A 21,847-nucleotide genomic window follows, 5' to 3' on the forward strand; every position below is an offset into this window, starting at 1 on the left:
TTTTCTTGTGATTAAGGAAGAAACTTCTCTGATGCACTGCTTTCATTCATTTTATGCAATGACCATTAAATATTAAGTTCAGATGCAAAGGGAGCACCAGAGAGGAGTCTGGATAATGTCTGACTTGCGGTGTGGTGGTCAGCACACTGGACACAGAAGTTACAAAGATGGGCATTCAAACCCTTTGGACTTGAAAGTATTACTTGAGTCTCCAACTTCTTATGCAAGTGTTTAAACTAGTCATGGGACTAAAACACAGGCTTCTCTACCTCCACCCCCTCATTTTCCTGGAATTTACACTCCAGTATGCATACATGTGGTTATATACCTACCCAGACCTCCTACACATGCTTGATCTACATGTCCATATTTACCAGGACAGGTAAAAAATGACCACACAGACAGCTAGAAAACAGCCATTTAGATGCACAAAAGGAAACACAATTCTTTGCATCTTCAGGTCTCTACTCTTCTATCATCCCATGATATCAACCCTATGGGAATCTCTGAAGTTCACATCACTCAGGAAATCATCATAAAACAGTACACCTTGCAGGTAATATTAATGATGCATTGTCATCTCCAGAGAAGGTGATGATTCCCTTATATTCTCTCACCCAGACAACCTTCAAAACTTATCAAGATCTGCTGAAGAGGTTTGCAGATTCCCTATAAATCTTTCTGGAAGAGGTTCAAGAGTGCTAACCCAAAGAGGTAGATTTTCTACATATTATTATGCTGAAATTGGACAGCAGACACCCGGTATGATTTTCCCCAACTCAAAAAAAAATAAACAAGAGAAATCAGGTGCCATCTACACAGTATTGGTTTCATTGGTGGTGGTGGCCATGAATAAGACGACACAGCAACAACAAAGAACAAAACCAAACACATTTTTGGTCAACAATGCTGTTCTACAGCAAGGCTTCATTTTACCAAATTACCAAGTACTGTTGGCTCCTTATGAAAACAGAAGCAGCAGCAGGTAGAAGCATAATATGCAAAAGCTAAGACACACCTAATACTGTGGTTACCAAATTAAAAACCTGCATTAAGACCCAGGTCTCTCAAGAACACAGTCTGATAAACTGTAAAAAATGCACCACCTACAGGAAGGAAGAGTAGACTAGAGGGGCTGGATTAGGTCTTTGCCATCTCTACTTTCTATGAATCTAAGAAATACTAAAGTATATAAAATGAACAGCTTGTTTTTCATATAATATCCACAATTCCTCCCAACAATAGCAAATGTGAATACATAAATCAACTCAAAGCTACAAGCATGTATAATTTTTTTTAATTCAACAGCAAGATACAGAAACAGCAGTAAAGAAATGAAGACACCCTAAGCAGTAACAGATAATAAAATATAAAGTCTTCACTTGTTTGGTTTGACATGCAGCTGAAACAAATCTTGAGGAGATATTCTATCATCATTTCACTATCTGTTATCTGTCAGGATAGCCTAAAAGCAAGCAAAGAGATTGAATGCAAAAGCAGCTGATGATTAGTGATGTCTTTTTATGGGTTTATAATATCACATGGTCAGCTGCTAAAAACGTAATTTCCAGGTCAGTACTTGTTGCCATGGGCACAGGGCTGAATAAGGATGACCACCTAGGAAAACTTCAGCAGCTAAAAGCAGATTAGTTTGGATAGGTCTGGGATGGGCAGAGTAATCAGTCATGTTTGATGAGGTTACATCTGTATTGATTGAAACAAAATGTAAAATCCTCTTTTATTTTTCCTTGAACACCTCTCTCCCCAAAGTTCTCTACCAGGTCTGAGTAGGCCTGGCTTGTCCAACACATGGCCCGTGTGACACCATGCAGCCCGCCATGTGGCCCACCAAGCCATTTTCTGAGGCCAGAGGTGCTGCGACAGGAAATGAAAGTAAACACTGTTTACTTTCGTTCCCACCCCTTGTCCCTCTCCCAGCACCTCAGCAGCTTCCTAATGGCTGCTGAAGGGCTGGGGGAAGGACAAGGTTCCCACATGCAGTAAGCAGTGCCCCATGGCAGGGCCAGGGCACACACGTGATCTCTGGTGCCCAGATGACTTATCAAGCATCCTTGAAAGCAAGCAGAAGCAGCAGTGCGGGGCCAGGGCTCAGCGGTGGAGCTGCGCGGGGCCGAGGCAGGAGCAGGAGGCGGCACAGGCACATACAGTTGCCGGGGCAGCAAGGCGGGCGCCTTCCTGCACATCCCGGGGAGGATTCGGCCAGGAGGACAAGGAGGAGCCCGAAGTGGGAATCCTGCACGTGGCAGCAGCTCTTCCCGCCCCGCTCTGCCACACTCCATGCCCAGCTGCAGCTGTGGCCGTGCCTAGCTAAGCCACGACTCTCTCTCACAGCTTCTTGGGTGCACTGAGGAGCCCCCGCTCCCTCATCCCTCCCCACCCACCCACCCGCTGCAAGGCAGTGAGTGGCAGAGACTGCAAAGCACTGTGCAGGTGTCTCCCGCCAAGACACATCCCTCCACCTTTGATTAGTTTCCCGTGGCTGACATCTTTTCCACATTTAATCTGTCGACTTGCATTATGCTTCTTTCATTATGCATTATGCGAAAGTGTTTATTTTTGTCAAGTGTTTGGTATTATTTCATTGTTGCTTTTATATTGTTTTTATTTTGGATTTTAAACCACATTTCCAGACCCATTTCATTGTCACTTCCTGCAACTTCATTGGTGTCAAAGGTCATGTGACATCACTTCCTGATGTGAGGTCTTTGAATATGGCTTGCCTGCCTGCTGGGTGATAAAAAAGTTCATGATCCGGCCCCACATTCAAAGAGGTTGCACACCCTGGATTAGGCCAATTACCATTAACAAGGTAATAGGGAAGAAGGAGCTACAACTTTATAAAACAAGGCCAGTGCTGCCCCCCCGGCCTGGCTCCTTGGAGGCAACAGCACAGGGTGCTAGCAGAGGGGGATGGAGGGGAAGGTGGAGCAAGCTTCCCCCCATCCCACATCCAGCCCCACTTCATCCCTGAAACAGCAGCAGAGTGGGGTGGTGGTGGTGGCCAACACATGCAAGCTTCCCCCTCCCTCCCCCTGCATCCAGGGAAGCTCGCATGTGGCCGCTGCCACCGCTCCAGGGATGAAGGGGGGCTGGATGTGGAGCAGCAGCAGCGGCTGCCACATGCAAGCTTGGCCCTCCCCATCCCTCAGAGGCAGTGGCAGCGCAGAGTGATGGATGGTGGTGCTCTGTCCCCTCCCGCCTGCATCCCACCCCTTCCCCATCACTCGATGGGCAATTCACTAGTATTTTTATAAAAATGAAGAAAATTCAATGGAAATAGTCCTGAGCTATGTGAATTATTTCCATAGTGTGGTCAATGGAGACATATTCTTAGACAAGAAATGGAATTTATATAATCATTTTAGTCACCTGACCTTTCTCCAGTATGGGTCAGTGTTTTATTTCTCACCTTCAGAGCGATGTGTGAAGCACCTAATTAACTTATGCCTCTCTAAACTAATTTCATAGTTTCAAAGTTGGTAGGGTCGGAAGGGACCTGAGCAGATCATCAAGCTCGACCCCCTGCCATGGCAGGAAAAAGTACTGGGGTCAAACAACCCCAGCAAGGTGTTCGTCTAGTCTCCTCTGAAAGACCCCCAGGGTAGGAGCCAGCACCACTTTGCTTGGAAGTTGGTTCCAGATCCTAGCTGCCCTGACAGTGAAGTAGCGCCCCCTGATGTCTAGTCTGAATCTACCCTCTGCCAGCTTGTGACCGTTATTTCTAGTCTGTCCTGGTAGCGCTCGGGGGAACAGGGACTCCCCCAGTGCCAGCTGGTCCCCTCCTGACTAGTTTGTAACAGGCCACTAGATCCCCCCTCAGCCTTCTCTTGTGGAGGCTGAACAGGTTCAGGTCCCTGAGCCTCTCCTCATAGGGCCTGCCCTGCTGTCCTCTGATCATGCAAGTAAATTTGTTAAAGGCCACTCCGCCCTGCCTTCTGCCTGACTTCAGACTAACATGGCTAGCTACCTTTCTGTGCAATGTTATGCTACACTAGACATTTAGATGATCTAACTTACCTTTGCAAGAAAGAATGATTCTCTTACCAATAGTAAATAGTCCACTAGCTGATGTGGTCATCTAACATGATTAACACTCATTTGCAGTTTGCTGGGACTTTCCCCTTGAAAAGTCTTTCCTCATACTCACTGAAAACAAGACTTTGAAGGGATACTGCACAGGGATGTATCAGAACTCAAGTGTAATGTGAAGAATTTACAATCTTGCTTGTGTTGCTAACAGTTGCATTAGTTTAATTCAGGGGTGGGCAATTATTTCAGGCAGAGGGCTGCTTACCCAGTTTTGGCAAGTTGTCGAGGGCTGCCTGAGTAGCCCTGCCCCTTGACAGGTGCCCCGCCCCTTGGTCACCATCCTCGGACCAATGTCCCAATGTCTTGGGACCAACATCCCAGGGCCCACACCAGTGGGGTGCAGAGTGGGATGCAGGCTGGCCGGAGTCTGTGGAGTGGCTGGGCTGTACCAGCAGGGAGAGTGGGGAGCTAGCCCAGCTCCATAGAGCCCCTGCCGGCCAGAGCCCTGTACTCCTGCTGCCCTGCTCTAGGCCCTGCAGGCGCTGGCCCTGGGACACCGGTGCAGTCCCTCTGCTCCCACACCCCCTCACCCCCAGTGTCCCCCAGGCCTGCAGTACAGGCAGGGGGTAGCGCACAGCCCTGACCCCCTGCTCGCTGACAGGGAAGGGGCTGGTGCGAAGCACCGGGAAAAGCAACCCCTCCCCCACCCTGTAGCCCGTGCTCCCTGCTGAGGTCTGTTTGCAGCCCGTGCAGGGCTGTCCTGAGCAGGCACAGGCAGCCCATGTGGGCTGCAACTGGCTGCAGTGCAGGGTGCCGACCACGGGGTGGACAAGGGGCCGCTTTTCTCCTGCACTCAGCACCAGCTTATAACCTGCCCGCACTGCCAGCCTGGGCCCTGCAGCAGCTCTGGGCTCACCCGTTGGGGCTGTGCCATGGCAGCAGCAGCTGCAGCCCCCCCACTTGCCGTGCTGGGCAGTGTTTGCTGCTCCTGCCTACCCAGAGCTCGCACACTGAATAGCACATAGGCAGGGATGGCAGCTGCACTGCAGCCTACTGTGGCACGAGCTCTGGGCAGGCAGCAGCAGCAAACACTGCCCAGCGCAGCAAGCGGGGGAGCTGCAGCTGCTGCCACCATGGCGTAGCACCAACAGGCAAGCCCAGAGCCAGGCTACAAGCTAGTGCCGAATGTGGGGAAAAAGCAGTCCCTTGCCCGCCCCATGACCAGCACCCGGGCTGCAGCTGCTCACAGCCCAAGTGAGGCTCCCTGGGCCTGCTCAGGACAGCCCTGCACGGGCTGCAGGCAACAGCAGCAGGGCGCACTAGCTATGGGGCGGACAAGGGGCCACCTTTCCCCACGCTCCACACCAGCTCCTGTCCTGCCCTCCCCTCCCCTCTTACCTGAGTTTCTAGCACCGGGGCAGCCATGTGGTCCCAGGCCAGAAGCCCCAGTCTTCTGGCTGAGGGGGCAGTTGCGGGAGCCCGCCAGGCTTCCCCTGACTCCTACTGCCCCTGGTTCCTGTCATGTTTGACAGGAACCAAGGACAGATAAACTTTAATTTTCAAAATTTTTTTTTAGGGGCAATGGCCACGGGCCGTATTTTGCCCACCCCTGGTTTAATTGCACACATTTTTCTTTGTGTTACAATTGTGAAGAACAGGGCCCCGGGAAAAGTTTCAGTCAATTCTTAAAGAATGAGGTCATCTGTTTTTCTACTGAACTGGTACAGCAACTAGGGATTATAGTTCAAATGTGCTTAATGATGCTACTTAGTCTCAACTTCTGTAGAGAGAAGGGAAGTCATTCTCCATGGCCTGTGAAATCCTTTAACCTATGCAACGCACCTGCCAAATGTGCTGCCCTGAGAAACTAAACAAGCTTCATCTATTTAGTCTATTAGATGCAGTTAATAAATGAATGGATCACATTGTATATCACAGAGGGGCTTTTCATCTAGAAAGTATAGGGAAAACAAGATCCTGAGGCAGGAAGCTAAAGCTAGGCAAATTCAGACTAGAAGCATGACACAGTGAAGATAAATCACCTTCAGAACAGCTTGTCTGAGAGTGTGCATCACTTGAAATCTAGTTTTGATGACACTAAAATAAATATTCTGTAGCTCAAAGAAAAGCATGGGGCTTAATGCAGGAAATACTGCATTAAAATATCTGGCCTGTGTACTGATAATAGGTCTTACAAACCTATTAAACTTTTCCACTGATTGGTTCCACTTGGCAGCTGGTAAAGCAAATTCTAGTGACAGTTTTTTCCCCCAAGTGTTATGTTTGGAGATATCATGCACTTTTGCGTACCGTTTCTCTCGACTGACAGGAAATGAGTTTAACGTGCATAAAAAACTTCCAGGAAATTACAGAATTCAAAGAGAACTGGGTCATCTCTCTACTGCCCAAAGCCAGGCCCCAACCTAGGCCTGAGACCCGAGCCTAGCTCACTGAATTCCTACTCCATGTATGTCTAAGCCAAGAGTTCCCAACATTTGTGTGCCCAAGGGCACATCTGAATTTAAAGAAAAAGCAGTGGGCGCCAATATGAATATTCAAGTTTAGAATTTAGATCAATCCAATCATCTGATCCATTACTTAAAATTGCGTTAGATCTGCAACTTCAAAATGCAGCTTTCATTTTCTTACAAAAATATTTAGGTACAAAATATTTGTTGGAATAATGATTTGTATTGATCATAAAAATGCACACAGGAACCTAAATAAACCTCAAGAGGCACCATGGCACCTGTGGGCATTGCACTGGGAACTGCTGGCCTAAGCTCAGCAGTTAGGCAGGTTTAGGGGGATCTTGAGCATGTCACTGATGATCTTGATCTTGAACATGATCTTGAACCTTGTCATTACTCTCAGACTCTCCTGAGACAGAGACCTTAAGAACAGTACTGGAGCGCACATTCAGGGCTCCTCTCAGCCATCAACTACCAAATTGCTGAGCCTTAACATAAGCAGACCAAAAGGAAAAAAACAGCCTTTTATTAGACTAGTCTAATAAAAGGTATCATTTCGGAACCAAGAATTCTAGATTTTTGCATTTGTTTTTGTCTCAGACCAACATGCTACCAGGTACATCCCTGAAAGTAACTGAGGAACTGATGACTTCTACATCAGGTAATCAAGCAAACATCTTCATTAGATTCTCATTTTGAAGCATTACAAATGTAGCGACAGCCTCTTATCTTTGTTTCTTTGCTTATGCGCTCTGCAGCACCAAGGGTTCCCAGTAATGATGTTTCATTGACACCTTTCTCTCCTTGGTGGGTGTGATTTCCTGCCTGTGACACAATTAGTTCAACTTGAAAAGCAATTCATTGATACAGTGTGGTATTTTCTTACCGCTCCTTCCTTCAAGCTGAGAAGCTGGTGGTGGTAATTTCCACCCTTTCCTATTTTCTATTTTCAAATCCCTGCCTGGCATGGTGAGTTTGCTGTCTAGACACGTCTTAAGAGATGTTGGACTGCAGGAAGCCACCAATGTTGTCAAGACAGACTCTGTCAGAGTTGCTATGTAACTCCATTGGTACTGTTCTGGAGTTAGGAGTTTCTGGTCGCATCGCACTCCTTCATTAAGTGTGGAGTTCAGTTATAAGGCCATTAAATCAGCGCAATGAGTTTTACCTTAATATAAAGGGCATGGATAGATATGATCTCTTTAAAAGAAGTGCTAGAAAGGTAGCTTTACAACCATCTATTCAAGGGAAAGCCCAAATGTTCAAGTACTGTGCAGTGAATCACAACTTAGAAAAAAGGGTGCCTGTAGACATGGGGGTGAGGGGACAGTGCTTTACTTTAAACTCAGCGCACTCCTGCACTGAGCCCAGCGCATGCCCAGAAGAGACCTGGCATTAGTGAGCCCTGGCTTTCCCAATGTCTATATAGATCAGGTTCTTCCTCAGGTCTTTTTGGAGCTTTTATCTAAGGCTGATTCAATCAGCTATTAGGTAAAAGCACCAAAAAGCTTCACTGAAGCACCTGATCTATACAAATGCTGCTGGTCAAAGTAACAAGTTGCTGCTTCTGGTAAAGTGCATTTTTGGAATTTTGTGGGGCTTTTCCCCCACATTTGTCAGTGCCCACAGTTATTTAAAAAAAATAACCTGTTCAAATCCTTTCAACAGGCGAAACACACCATATGAACGGAGAAACTATGTTAGTATGTGCTCGAAGGAATGAATAGCCAATGGTTATGGATTATCCATAACCTACCCTTCACTTACCATGAATGACAACCAATTGAAGCATTAATACAGGGTAGAAAGAGATTAATAAATATTAGACTGGATGACATTAAGTGATACAACAGAAGGGCAAAAGGGAGACATATTTAGACATCTCTATGAGTAGTAAAAGGAGGTCATAAATATGGTCTTTATCAAAACCATTTATCCTTTATAAAAAAAAAAAATATTACACCACACTCAAAAACTGAACAGAATTTTCTACCAGGTGTCAGGTAGATTTGTCATCATAATCAGGTTGTACATTTTTTCCCTCCAGTATATTTAAGCATAAGGTAGAAATTTGACTTTTGGAAAGCTGTCATCAGTTTTAGCTCGTCAGAAACTTTTGTCTTTCTATTAATTTTCTATGGACTTCTATTAAACACCCATCAAAGGCAATTTTGGTAAAAATTCCCTAACAGCTGGCATTTAGAAAGGGAGCATCTTATGAACTGACAAGCTATCCTAGAAGCTGCTGAAACTCTGCTTCCCCACCCTTAGTAAGGCTCTTTTCCTTGTTTTCAGATGCTTTGCAGGTCCACAAGCAGGTCCAAGGAGGTGCTCCTCCTGCTCTATGCAGCACTGGTCAGGCTGCAGCTGGAGTACTGCATCCAGTTCTTGGCGCTGCACTTCAAGAGGGACGTGGACAACATCGAGAGGGTCCAGAGAAGGGCCACTCGCATGGTCAGGGGGCAGCAGGGCAGGCCCTATGACAAGAGGCTATGGACTTTAACCTGTTCAGCCTCCACAAGAAAAGGCGGAGAGGGGATCTGGTGCATCTATAAACTTACTGTGGGGACCAGCTGGAAACAGGAGAGTCCCTGTTCCCCTGAGCACCACCAGGAGTAACTAGGAATAACAGCCACAATTTGATAGAGAGTAGGTTCAGGCTAGACATCAGGAAGCACTACTTCGCTGTCAGGGCAGCTAGTATCTGGAATCAACTTCCAAGGGAAGTGGTGCTTGCTCCTACCCTGGGGGTCTTCAAAAGGAGGTTAGATAATCACCTAGCCAGGGTGATTTGACCCCAGCATCCTTTCCTGCCCATGGACTTGATGACCTGCCCAGGTCCCTTCTGACCCTATCAACTATGAAACTATGAAACACAGCACTAGGACATCAACTTAGATAGGTATTGCTTGATTGCCTCGAGGCTTCTTGTTACCACCTGCCATCTACCTTTCATTCTCTCAAAGGCATAATCCACTGTCATGCTGTAGGTGCTGAGGCAGTAGAAAATAGCTGTTTAACTACAAGACAAATGCCCAGTGAAAGGCCTTATCAGTCAGGATCCTAGAACTCAAACAGGGACTGCAAGAAAAAGGAAGGCCAATACTCTTAATGGTGTTAGCTGCCCTGGCAAAACTCCCTTTTTCATAGGGAAACAGACAAGAGTTCCTGTAATTTTCCATGACTTGGATTAGCACTGGTAGAGAGCAGTGGCTAACCCTGACATATACCACAAGGGAAAAAGAACCTCTTTCTTATATATGAACTCCAAGACCTAGTATGAGTACAAAAAAAAGGAAGTTAGGAAACCCCCATACATACAAAGCCATGAATAACCTCCTGAGGATTGGCATACCTTACAACTTGTGGTGATGGCATCTTTGTATTACAAGGACATACCTCCACTGCCACATCCACAGCCACAGCCATTAATCTATTTGCACATACTTGGTTAGCTAAAGACTTAGAATCATAGAAAATTCAGGTTGGAAGGACCCTCAGGAGGTCATCCAGTCCAAACTCCTGCTCAAAGCAGGACCATCCCCAATTAGATCATTCCAGCCAGGGCTGTGTCAAGACAGGCCTTAAAAATGTCCAAAGATGGAGCTTCCACCACCACTCTATGTACCCTGTTCCAGTGCTCCACCACCCTCCTAATGAGAAAGTTTTTCCTAATATACAACCTAAAGCTTCCTTGCTGCAACTTGAGACCATAGCTCCTTGTTCTGTCATATGTCAACACTGAGAACAGTCCAGCTCCATCCTCTTTGGACCCCCCCTTCATGTAGTTAAAGGCTGCTATCAAATCCCCTTTCAGTGGGGACATCTACACATTGCCCTACAGCAATGTTGTTACCGTGCCGTGCTTTAGTACTTCCAAAAGGAAGTACTTTTGCAAGCACTAAAGCACAGTGCAGGAACCACCTGTACTGCACACTATACACATGGTGCATGGTTATTTTTAGCACCTATTTTGTCCTAGCAGTATGCTATAATGGGGGAGCACACTGCTACGGTGCAATAGTTGCAAGTCACTTGTAGACATCTGTGGGTGCCATAGCACCCTACGGCAACGTAGCATCACATGTAGACACACCCAGTATAAATAAACCCAGTTCCCTCAGCCTCTCCTCAGAAGACATGTCCCTTAGTCCCCTCACCATATTTGTTGCTCTCCGCTGAACTCTCTCCAATGTGTCCACATCCTTCCTACAGTGTGGGGTCCAAAACTGGACATAGTATTCCAGATGCGGCCTCACCCATGCAGAATAAAGTGGAATAATTATTTCCCTTGATTTGCTGGCAACACTCCTACTAATGCAGCCCAGTATGTTGTTACCCTTTTTGGCAACAAGGACACACTGCTGACACATACCCAGCTTATTGTCCACTGTAACCCCCTGGTCCTTTCCTGAAGAGTTGCTGCTTAGCCAGTCATTCCCCAGGTTGCAGAAGTGCACGGGATTGTTCTGTCTTAAGTGTAGGACTTTGTACTTGTCCTTGCTGAACCTCATAAGATTTCTTTTGGCCCAATCCTCCAATTTGTCTAGGTCACTCTGAATCCTAGCCCTACCCTCCAGTGTATCTACTACTCCCCCCAGCTTGGTGTCATCTGTGAACTTGCTGAGGATGTAATCCACCCCATCTTCCAGATCATTAATGAAGATATTGAACGAAACCAGCCCCAAGACCAACCCCTGGGGCACTCTACTTGTAATGGCTGCCAACTAGACATTGAGCCATTGATTACTACCCGTTGAGCCAGACAATCCAGCCAGCTTTCTATCCACCTTACAGTCCATTCATCCAACTGATGCTTCCTCGGCTTGCTTGCAAGACTTGTATTACTCTGGAATGCTGAGTTTAAAGATAGCAAGGGACAAGAGAACTCTTGCATTAGGGGTTTGCTTCTGTAGCTCTCGGGTAAGGTCTGCACTGATCTCCAGGAAAGTATTCTTTGTCCCTCTGAGCTTCTACAGCCATGGTTGATTATGCTGGGTCCGGAGCACAACCTGTGCTTATTTCTCAAGCTTAGAAGTGCCCCGTCCCGAGTAAAACTCCTCATGACAGCATGCCAACTAGGTCATTCTCATCAACTTCCTCACTGTCCTCTAGGTCCTGCTGCAGGTCCAAAAACCAATGCCAAAACTTCATGGTAGCACAACTGCTGGCTTGCAAAGCTATAGCCATCTGGTAGCAGCATACCAGATACATGTTCACAAGCTATTCAATATTCATGACTACCAACACTGCAGCATGGAGAGTTCCTTTAACCACAGCGACCTTTCAATAGTTTAAAAATAGCTGCAGCCACCATGGAACAGCAAAAGAGAAAACAGGACTTTTAGAGCTTTAAACCTGATTGCAGAACATGGAGACTTTGGTTACCTTCTGTAGCCACACACAGAAAAAACAATCCCATAATACATATGGTGCAATAGCAGTACAGAGGACAATAAATGGGTTAGGTACCCAGCCATCATGTTGAGTGCATATTCTGGGGAAGGCCATCCTCCACATGGAAGCATGACAAACAGAAGAGACAATCCTGACCATTCATTTGAATGCATCTGTGCTGCTTTTACACTAAGGCAGGGTGGGCAATTATTTTGGATGGAGGGTCACTTACTGAGTTTTGGCAAGCCATTGAGGGCCACATGACAGGCAGCTAGGGGCAGATTAATATTAATTTTCTAAGTTTTGTAGGGGCCCTGCGGGCCAGGTAGAATGCCCTAGCAGGCTGCATTTTGCCCACCCCGCACTAAGGTCTCTCACTCTGATTTGAATCCCCTTGTGCAGAGCAGCCCCTTACTTTTGGCTGGAGAATGCATTTGGAGGCTGCATTATATTTGTAGTGCTGTTCAAGTACTTGCCAGGATTTCTACAATTATAAGCAAACAACATTCTTTTGGTCCTGTTTGGCAATTTGTAAAAACAGAGACCCGAGTTTGTTTGCAGGTCACGTAGTACAGGAATACAAATAGATGCTTATTATTTACTTTGTTTACTAATCTTTATAAAAACTGCACCTCTCTGAGGGTGCATGCAACTGTGTCAGAAGTTAAAAATACAATCTAATAAAAAATAGATCCAGGAGCTACTCCTAATCCCAACCCAAAATACAACTAACCACAGTAAAGTAAATTCAGCCAATATTTGACTCAATAAACATACGCTTTTACATTAGCCAGTATACATTCACTTTACCCCATATCACCTACTGAAATAAAAGTGTCTCAAATACCAAGAAAAATGTCAGTGCCGTACATTGTCAATATAATTCATTACATTTGTTCCATTAAGACATTATTCACCCATATCTCCTTTCCTCAAATTACTGAGTGTGAGCACAAAAACAGTCTGTGTTCATCTAGTGAGAAACACTTGCATGACTGGACTATCTTGGTACCACCAATGAATATTCAGCAGCACTGTAACATGCAAGACAACAGGGGAAAAAGCAGCTCTTAAGTTAATATCCTGTGCTTCAAGCAACCCATAACACAGGAAGTCAAAATTCTACGTGCAGCATGCAGTAAGGCTAGGTACAGCCTGAGGCTGAATCAATTCTGTGTTTGCAGGTTAATCTAAACTACACAGATTAAATTGAAACAGAAGTGAACAGACCTTTGATTCAAGAAATGCAGCAACATACCTGCAGTGGCTCAGGCCAGAAGCTGGAGAGGGGAGCACTGGAGCAGGGCTCTCTAGCTGTGTATTCACTTCCTCTTCCTGCTGCCCCCAAGGTCTCTGGGATTTGCAGTCTAGAATTACAGCAGCAGGACTCTGCAGGGTTGCTCATCACTTCCTCTTCCCGCTTCCAGGGTCCTCTGGGATTTGAAGTCCACAGTTGCAGTCAGGACTAAGTTTGAATGGGGGAAGGGATGTTTAACCCCTCTCCCTGGCCCCAGACCCCAGCCAGAGTTTGCAGGGAGATAGTCCCCCCTCTGCAGACTGGGCTGCATCCCTAGCCGGGTTTGCCCTTCCCCACACCTTTGTCACCCAGCCCTCACTGCTCCAGCTAGAGGGCAGAGGGGAGGAGCTGGAAAGCCTACTAGGATGCTGGATGGGGGCTGTGATTTAACTTGAACAGAAAGATGTCTGGGACAGAAGTTGTATAAACCACTTGGACCCAAATCAGTTAAGTCTGATACTACATTCAACCAGGTTTATCTTAAAGCAGTTTCAGTCATTTTGAAACTGGTTCATGTCAACTGAAATTCTGTTCTGTGACAGGTTTAAACCAGTCTCTGATCACTTAAACCAGTTAATGTGTAAGGTGCCTGGGGAAGAATACCCCTGCTTTTGTCAGTGACAGATGCATGCAGAGGGAAGATGTATAGTCAGTGTTAAGCTATGTCGACTCACAGTTCATCTGCACGTTCCAAAGATAGCTTTTATCTAAGTAGCTCAAGCACACCTAACAGTGCAGCCAGAGTATCTACCTTGCTTCCTCAAGGGAGTTTTACAGCCAGTGCTGAGCTCTCTGCTGTCACAGCTACACTGCAGTTTGCACCAAAGCTAGCTAGTTTAAAGCGTTCTCAGGTATGTTTATGCTGCCCTACAGTCACAGCTATGATTGACATACTGGAAGTGACAACTGAGGCCAGTGAACTCAAATGAAAAAGCACAGCTATTTACTCCTCATGTACTCATTGGCAACCATGGTTCTGTGCAGCAGACTCTTGGTAAACATCTTACTAGTAACAGTCTTATTTATTCTATTTCCTGTCATACAGATTTGTTTTCCTGATTAACCTGGTATCAGTTCAGGAATTTCACTTTCTCTTTAGGCATCATAAAAAACCTTTAGTTAAGTTCTAAACTAGGCACGTGTCCCTTGAACATGGCAAGATGAAGAAAGAGCTCAGCTTTTTCATGAGTGTTTTCCATAACTAATGACTTTCATGCCCTGGGCAAAACTCCCTGTGCTGGGAGAAGGGGGTACCAAAAACTGGAGAGTTGGGGAAGAGGATGGTGGTCTTGCCTGCCCCCAGTGTCCCCACACTCAGCTTCTAGGACCAGGTGGTGCAGAGCTGTTAATGCCATGGCAAGAACTGGGCGGGAGGCAGGAGCACCATTTCTGGAACCCCTCTAAGTCAGTGCCTGGGGCTGGTGCCTTGCTCACCACTCTCTACCCCAGTAAAAACTGTTAGCTTTGTCTTCTGTGTCCAAAGGGAGGACCCTTAGCATCAGGCAACACAGTCATGTTTCATCTTGTGCTCTCTTTCTGACACAATGGATCTACAATACCACAGCCTCAACAGGAAAGATGGAGTATGTCCACCTTCCATCTGAGCCATAGCCTGATGGTGGGGGCACTCTTTTGGAAGGTGGAGCCTGGGGGTTTGAAGCCTCACAGGGCTAGGGTCTGTCACTTTCTGTGTGAGCAAATGTATTAAAGATAGATACCAAGACTTGCTCCTGTGGCTCCATTTTAAAGAAGTGGTCATTTCCTTCAAAGAGTAGTTGTACCTACCTATAGGTCAGGTTTCCAGACTCAGAATCATAACTAAATGGAGGTGGGTCACCTGCAGCCATAACTCAGGTACTTTTTATGCTCTAGAGACAGGAAGGAGGTCAAACAGAAATGTGATACATAGTATTTATACTTTAGCTAGCTCTAGGTGACTCCACTCTCAGAATTCTGTCTCTCATTCAAAGGTGCCAAATTCTCCTCTGCAACCAGATCTGAACCCTAACTCTTGGCTTTGGGTGCCCCTGTGGGGAAAGAGTGCTACCCAGGCTTGAACTTGAAAATTTCAGGCCCCTAGCTTGCCATACAAACACCTTTGCCACTGACCCCAGATGCAGAAGCTACCCTCTGAAGAGCTCAGGAACCTTGTAAGACAAATGCCCTCCACTTAATTTTAAGAATAAAAAATAATGAAGTTCCTTGTGTGAGGGTCCTGTGCCCAGCAAAAAGAGGCCACAGGCAGCTACAAACTCCCCCTTTTTGTCTACCACACTCATGCTCAGCCCCAAACCTACTACACAAGCCTGCATGACTGCTGGCTTCCGATGCTAGGCCTTCAATGCTCTTGGCAAAATTCAAAAAGGAAAAAAAAAAGCCCATTTTCACCAGGCCAAGTTACCCATACTCAGAGACACTGCCAGGGCTCCAAATGAAGCATAGGCCAGAATCTGGGGCTTAGCATGTCATGCTGAAACCCCAATGCAGTTTCAGCATGCTGTGCCAAGCTGTGAGTGTTTCATCTCTGGAGCCCTGGCACTGGTCAAGTGAACTCTGGAACACATTTAAGTGTACCATGTGCTGGGTGGGCAGGGAACAATCCTCAAGTGCACAAAGCCAGCCTTTTCCAGCTAGGAAGTAGAGAGACATAGAGCTAGGGCTTGAACTTGCAGCTATAAGCTCCCCTGGTCACCACACAAGCATCTTGGCTACTGAGCCCAACAGCAGAAACCTACCTCTGAAGATCTTAAGAACCTCATGGGCCAAATGCCCTACACTTCATTTAAAAATAAATAAATAATGTGCCTTGTGTGAGGGTCCTGTGCCCAGAAAGAAGAGGCCACAGGCAGCCACCAACTCCCCCTTTTTGGTCTACCACCCTCATGCTCAGCCCAAACCTACTATACAAACCTGCATGGCTGCTGGTTTTAGGTGCTATCCCCTCAATGGTCTCAGCTACCCCAAAATTCAAAAAGAAACAAAAATGGCTAGGTCAAATCACCCATGCTCAGAGACACTGCCAGAGCTCCAGATGAAGCACGGGCCAGAATCTGGGGCTCAGCATGAGTGTTTTGGGGGGAAGCAGGGGCAGGAATTCCTTAAACCCACAAAGCCTGCCATTTCCAACTGAGAAGCACAGAGGGTCCAGACAGAAGTGCAGCTCCAAGCTGTAACTGAGAATGATTTCTGCAAAGCATTTTGAGTTACAATGTTACCCCAGGAGAAAGTTCAGTGGTGGTTCCAATGGGGGTGGGATCTATCTGTGGGCTGGGAGCCTGTAGTCAGGTTTCCACAGCACCAGCCAGGCTCTCTGCCAGTGCTCACTGTTTTCAGAATGGGAAGGGGTGAGAAGGCATCAGAGGGAGGTTATTTGTGGGGCTACACAGCTGATGCTGAAGGGTGGGGTGGGTGAATTAGAGTTCCCCCACCTCCAATACATGAGTTACGGAAACGCGAACAGCAGTTATGGAAGACGCCACATTTTAAAACATCTTTATCGTGCAACGAGGGGTCAGATTTTTACCGGATCAGCCATTTTTTAGGCTGTCCTCAGCTGTGCACTTGTGTCTGGTCACTAAGTCATTAAGACCTTTCCTAAGTCTAGGCCAGAAAAAGTGGTGAAAGTTAGGGTTGTAAATCTCACAAGAACAGCCAAGAAAAAAAGCAGCTGGAAAGATCAGGAGAAGAAAAATGATCAGAGGAAATAACTGGATGTTAAAGAATATGCTTGACTAAGAATTTAAATTCATATTCACAAATACCTGTAAGATCAAAAAGCTCTGCTGACTTGTGTCAGTGACACACATCTCTTAGCATCTGTAAAGGTCACACGGTTTAAGACAATGTTAACAAATTTGTGAAATACGATTAGCTGGACTATGTATGTTGAAAGAGTTAATTGTTGAATTAAGTAAAAGAACGTGTCTTTGAAAGGTTTTGTATAAGACAAAATGGCTTATATTTTGATATCCCTAAGGACTCAAATGATATGAGTCACAAATTAAGTCACATGGAACAACAAAAAAGTATTGAGAGATGAATACGGAGCGTCCATCTAAACAGCTGTTTTCACGCTGGTGTTTTATTGCCTCTAAAAGATGTGTCATCCCCAAATCTTTCATGACAGGAGAAGTAGGAGTAAAGAGCCTTATTGTAATTTGGGGCACACTGAAGTGATGCTTTACCTTTGGGCCTAATACTGACAATGCTTAAATGCACATACTCAGTTTTACTATTGTGAATAGTCCTATTGACATCAACAGTAAAGTTAAGAACGTGCTAGTATTTGACAGATGGGGCATTACTGAGCAATGACTGAATTGTTAAATAATCTATCATTAACAAGAGGGCCCTGCATGAGAAATGAAAGTGGACTTCATGGAAGAAGCAGACTTTAAATTGTGTTCCATTACCCCCATTCAACAAGGGACTTCAGCACATGCTTAGATCCTACTGAAGCCTGGCCCTTATGTGCTTTACTGAATGGAGTCAATATTAGCACAAATCCTCCTATTTTGCTTTACAGAAGTTTAAGTTTAAGGGGCATTTCTTAACCTAAGCATAATGCGAAATAACTAAATGCAACATTGCTTCACAAGGGAGATAGCACCTGAGCCCACAAGGCAGCTAGACTGCTTCCTGGAGCTCATCTTTACTTTGTAAGTCAAGTAGCTCCCATGTTGTTTCTAACTCTGGTCCACGAAAAAACCTTTATTCAGGTGTGATTTTGCCTTTAATTCAAACTAGCTGGCCTGTCTGTGTTGCTAGCACTCATTTCAAACATAACTGCTCTGTGGATGCAGACAAGTGCAACCAAAGTGGTGCTTGTCTCTGATACCTCACCGCAATTGCCTCCTCTGTTCCAAGAGACAAGTCCTCCCATAATTCACTGAGAAAAAATGCCACTTACTGCTACACTAAGAATGTGGCCCCAGCAGTTTTAGCAAAGCACATGCCTAAGTGTAGCACCTGGGTGGATGCAGTTATTTCACATTTTGACTGCTCTCACTCAAACTTGGCTCACTCAAAGAAGACTTATTTGGAGTTAAATCAATTGTGAAAATAGCACTGCTTGAATACTGTTTGTTCTCCCTTAGTGCTGCAACAAATTATGTAATCCCCAGAAGGCAATACCTGACTCTATAACTTAGTAAAAAACAAAACTGAGAACACATCTGTGCATCATTCACACAAGTGTGCATCATTCACACAATACCACCGCTACATGGATGTTCTATTTCACATATTTATAGCTGTAAGTGCTATTTTTATATTACTCCACACTGAGTAAATCCAAAGCATTTCTGGAAAAAAAATCTGCCAATCCAGAAAAATTAAGAGAAAAGAAGAGAATGTATCTTGGAAACATTTCTTTCAAGGTTTATACAAGAGTCTTAATTAAAATAACGCTTGCAACCCCATTGCTCACAAAGTTTGAACCAAATAAAGTTTGTATGAAACAAAACAATGTCATGCAATGTAAAGCATTATATGCAATATAAACATTTAGAATATAAAACCTTAGCCTTGATGCACTTAATCTGAAATCTCAGCCATTTATTTAGGGACAGCACATGAACATGATAGAGGAATGTTACCTTATTGAAAACAGAAAGTGAATGCTCAGTTTGAAGCATACCAGTGCCAAAGCAAAAAGGTTTCCTTCGTTTTTTTCCAAGCAGCAATAATCACAGAGGTAGTGATACTGAACTAGATACTTAGGAGACATGCAGGGCTTCTTTTCCCAGCTCAGCTACAGACCTGCTGTGTGATTTTGGGAAAGTCAGTTCCCATGCCTTCCTTTCCCTTCCCGTCCTTTGTTTGTTTTTTCTGTTGGCTCTTAATAACTGTGTGTACAGCAAGTAGCACCATGGGGTTCTGATCTTGCTTATGACTCCAGACCCTATTGTGATGATACAAATAATAGTAACATCCATAGGTATTTTCAACCTTGTGATTTATAGCCAGTTCCCAGGGACAAATGTTTATGCCTGAAAAGTGACTTTTCATATCTGTCATTCAGCATTTTAGGAAAATTGGATACAAAGTAACTGAGAAATTATCATGAAAGTCAGGGACTGATCCCAAAAGACTCCTATTCACATATCTAAACTCCCACTGCAAGGCAATGGCACCAAAATAGAAATTGGTGACCTAAGCACCTTTTTTGGATCTGGTTTTTAGTGTTGTTTTTCATCCAAAGAATCCAATCTATTTCTAAAACCTGTTTGGGTAGCATTTTGATCACCTGGTAGTGTTGCAATTCCTCCATTGTGGCAACTACCAGTGCTTTGGATATTGCTATATTAAATGAACATTCTTTTTCTCAGATCAGGCAGCAAAGTATGATGATGGAAAACTGAGAGACTTATTTGAAGCACTTTTCTTGTGTGGTATAGATATTTCACATCAGTATTCATATCTCAGGAGTGGCTGTACTACACAGAAATAAATTAATGCCCTTCCCCAGTTGCAAATTTGGCATCTGACACAAGAGGGAGTTAAATAGCTGACTACAGAATACAGTTGACACAGAAAGATAGTCGACTCCAGCAAGCTGTGTCAGGTCCAGTTTAAGCAATATACAGTCACAAAATCAGTACAATCAGCCATTAGGCAGAAACTTCAGAGTTTCTCTCTCTGTCAAGCAAGTGGCAGAGCTCCCAAATTTTCAATGTTTGGAGGATTGTTTAGCTTTACTTTCACTATAAAAGGTAGATTTCCAATAGTTATAGATCAGTTAGATTGTGTACTTCCAAACCATGACTGAAGTTCAAGGGTGCAGACAGAAGTGACAATTTTCACCAGATGTCATACTGTCAATTGAGGTGATTTCTCTGTGAGTTTTCATCCTGAACTCACACAGTCCCTTTGTGAGTACTGCTATCCACTGTAAGATCTGCAGGGCACGATTATTTATTTAACCCCTCAATCATATTAGTAAGTCATACTAGACATTGCATGAGAACCTAAACCACAAAAGTAATTCTTGATATCCAATTTAAAGGTCATATTATGCTAATTCATGTAATCCCATAAATACTACTATTGACAGATATTCTTCTGTTTACCACCCTACAAGTTCAAAGCCCTCTTTAAATTCTGATCCTCTAATCTAGATAACTCTAGCACCAAGAGTCAGGCCAGTAATTGAGAGATTGACCATAATCTCAAAAGAGGCAATGCTAAGGTACCCAACGTAAAGAGTTTTGTAATGCCACACTCTTTCCCTTTAGGTATATCATCATTATCCTGGCTGCCTAGACTGCAGGCAAGGAGGAAAACTGTTCTTTGTAAACAATTTTATCATCCAGCAGGCAAGTACAAAAATTATTATAAACCTGGTCTTTCTATTTCTTATGACATATCCTTCATAGAAAAATAATTATGTCATCTTTTCCTGCATTCTCTTTGCTACCAAGGGAGACAATCTGATTTTGTCTAGCTAATAATGTGGCTACCCATCTGCACTCAGTCAACAATTACATGAACTCTCTCTGGTATAATGACTCAGCAGTGAGCAACAAGATCTTCAGGAAATGATGAGACAAACTCTTTAGTGTTTCGCTTCTCATTACTGTTATGTTACAGACCAAGTGCGGGGTTAAGCAATAATTTATGAAAGAAAATGAATATCCATGTTTAAGCCATACTGAACATCTTTTAATCTTTCATAGAGTCAGCAGGAACTTAACATTTCTTCCACCTCATTCTCCCCAAAAAATACCTGCAGCACCATGATGCTCCATAGCCCCTACGGTTTTTCCCAGGGGAGGGGGAGGGGATCTCTAGGTGGATTTCTTTCATTCTTCCTTTATGTCATTCTTTGCCCTTTCTCACTGTCAGTCTTGGATCCTTGTTGGCTGCATACAAAGAACAGATGGGAGATACTTCTTGAGACACTGTCATCTTATTAAAGGGCAGGAACATCAACAGAATGTAATGATTTACCTAGGGCTCAGAAGTTTATAAAGCATCCAGTCTAAAAGGAAGACTGTTGTTTTAAGATAGTAACTTCTTTCACTCCTCCACACACACAGGCACACATTTGTATTTACTTTAACTCTTCAGCAATGTCAGTATTTAACTGGTATTAAAAACACAATAGAATTTAAGGGAATACGCCTGTAGGATCTACAAGGAAAATCAGTATTTAAGGTAAGATACAGTTAGTCCTGTGTAGCAGTACAGGAAGAGACTGCTTTGTTCATATAAATGTACAGGATTCAAGGAGCAGTTATCTTTGATCATTGTATTGTAATGTTTGAAACTGTTTTCCCTTACATGTGAACTGTAGCTCCTGTGCTGGATTTAAAGCCTCTGATTAATGCTGTCCTCCATACATAACTCACAAAGCACAAAAGACAAAAGAAATAATAGTCGGTTAGTTGCCAGGCCTTGTACAAAGCCTCCATGACCAGATAAAAACCCTTTGTAAAGGAAGTACATTATCACTTAACCCATTTCACAGAGTGGAAATACTGAAGCACAAAGTAGTGCCCTGCCCAAGCTCACCCAGCAGGCTAGGGGCAAAGCTAAGCATAAAGCTAAGATCTCCTGAGCTCCACTGCTGGGAAGATGCTGGCTAGCTCCCACATCCTGTACCTGAGCATTGCATTGCCAAGGAGCCACA

At 44.7% G+C, this 21,847-nt stretch overlaps 1 protein-coding gene across 1 annotated transcript in view; it reads right to left on the minus strand.

The window, feature by feature from the left end:
- The window catches only part of ARHGDIB (Rho GDP dissociation inhibitor beta), a 56,483-nt gene extending 43,289 nt beyond the window's left edge, over positions 1–13,194 (minus strand). Inside the window, exon 1 of the mRNA XM_090042801.1 lies at positions 13,177–13,194. The gene's annotated coding sequence lies outside the window, so the exon portion shown is untranslated. The remainder of the gene's footprint in view (positions 1–13,176) is intronic.
- Between the last annotated feature and the right edge of the window lie 8,653 nt (positions 13,195–21,847).

Source organism: Crocodylus siamensis, chromosome 4 (assembly GCF_052110815.1).
Source record: "Crocodylus siamensis isolate JL-2025a chromosome 4, ASM5211081v1, whole genome shotgun sequence".
Lineage (NCBI taxonomy): Eukaryota > Metazoa > Chordata > Crocodylia > Crocodylidae > Crocodylus > Crocodylus siamensis.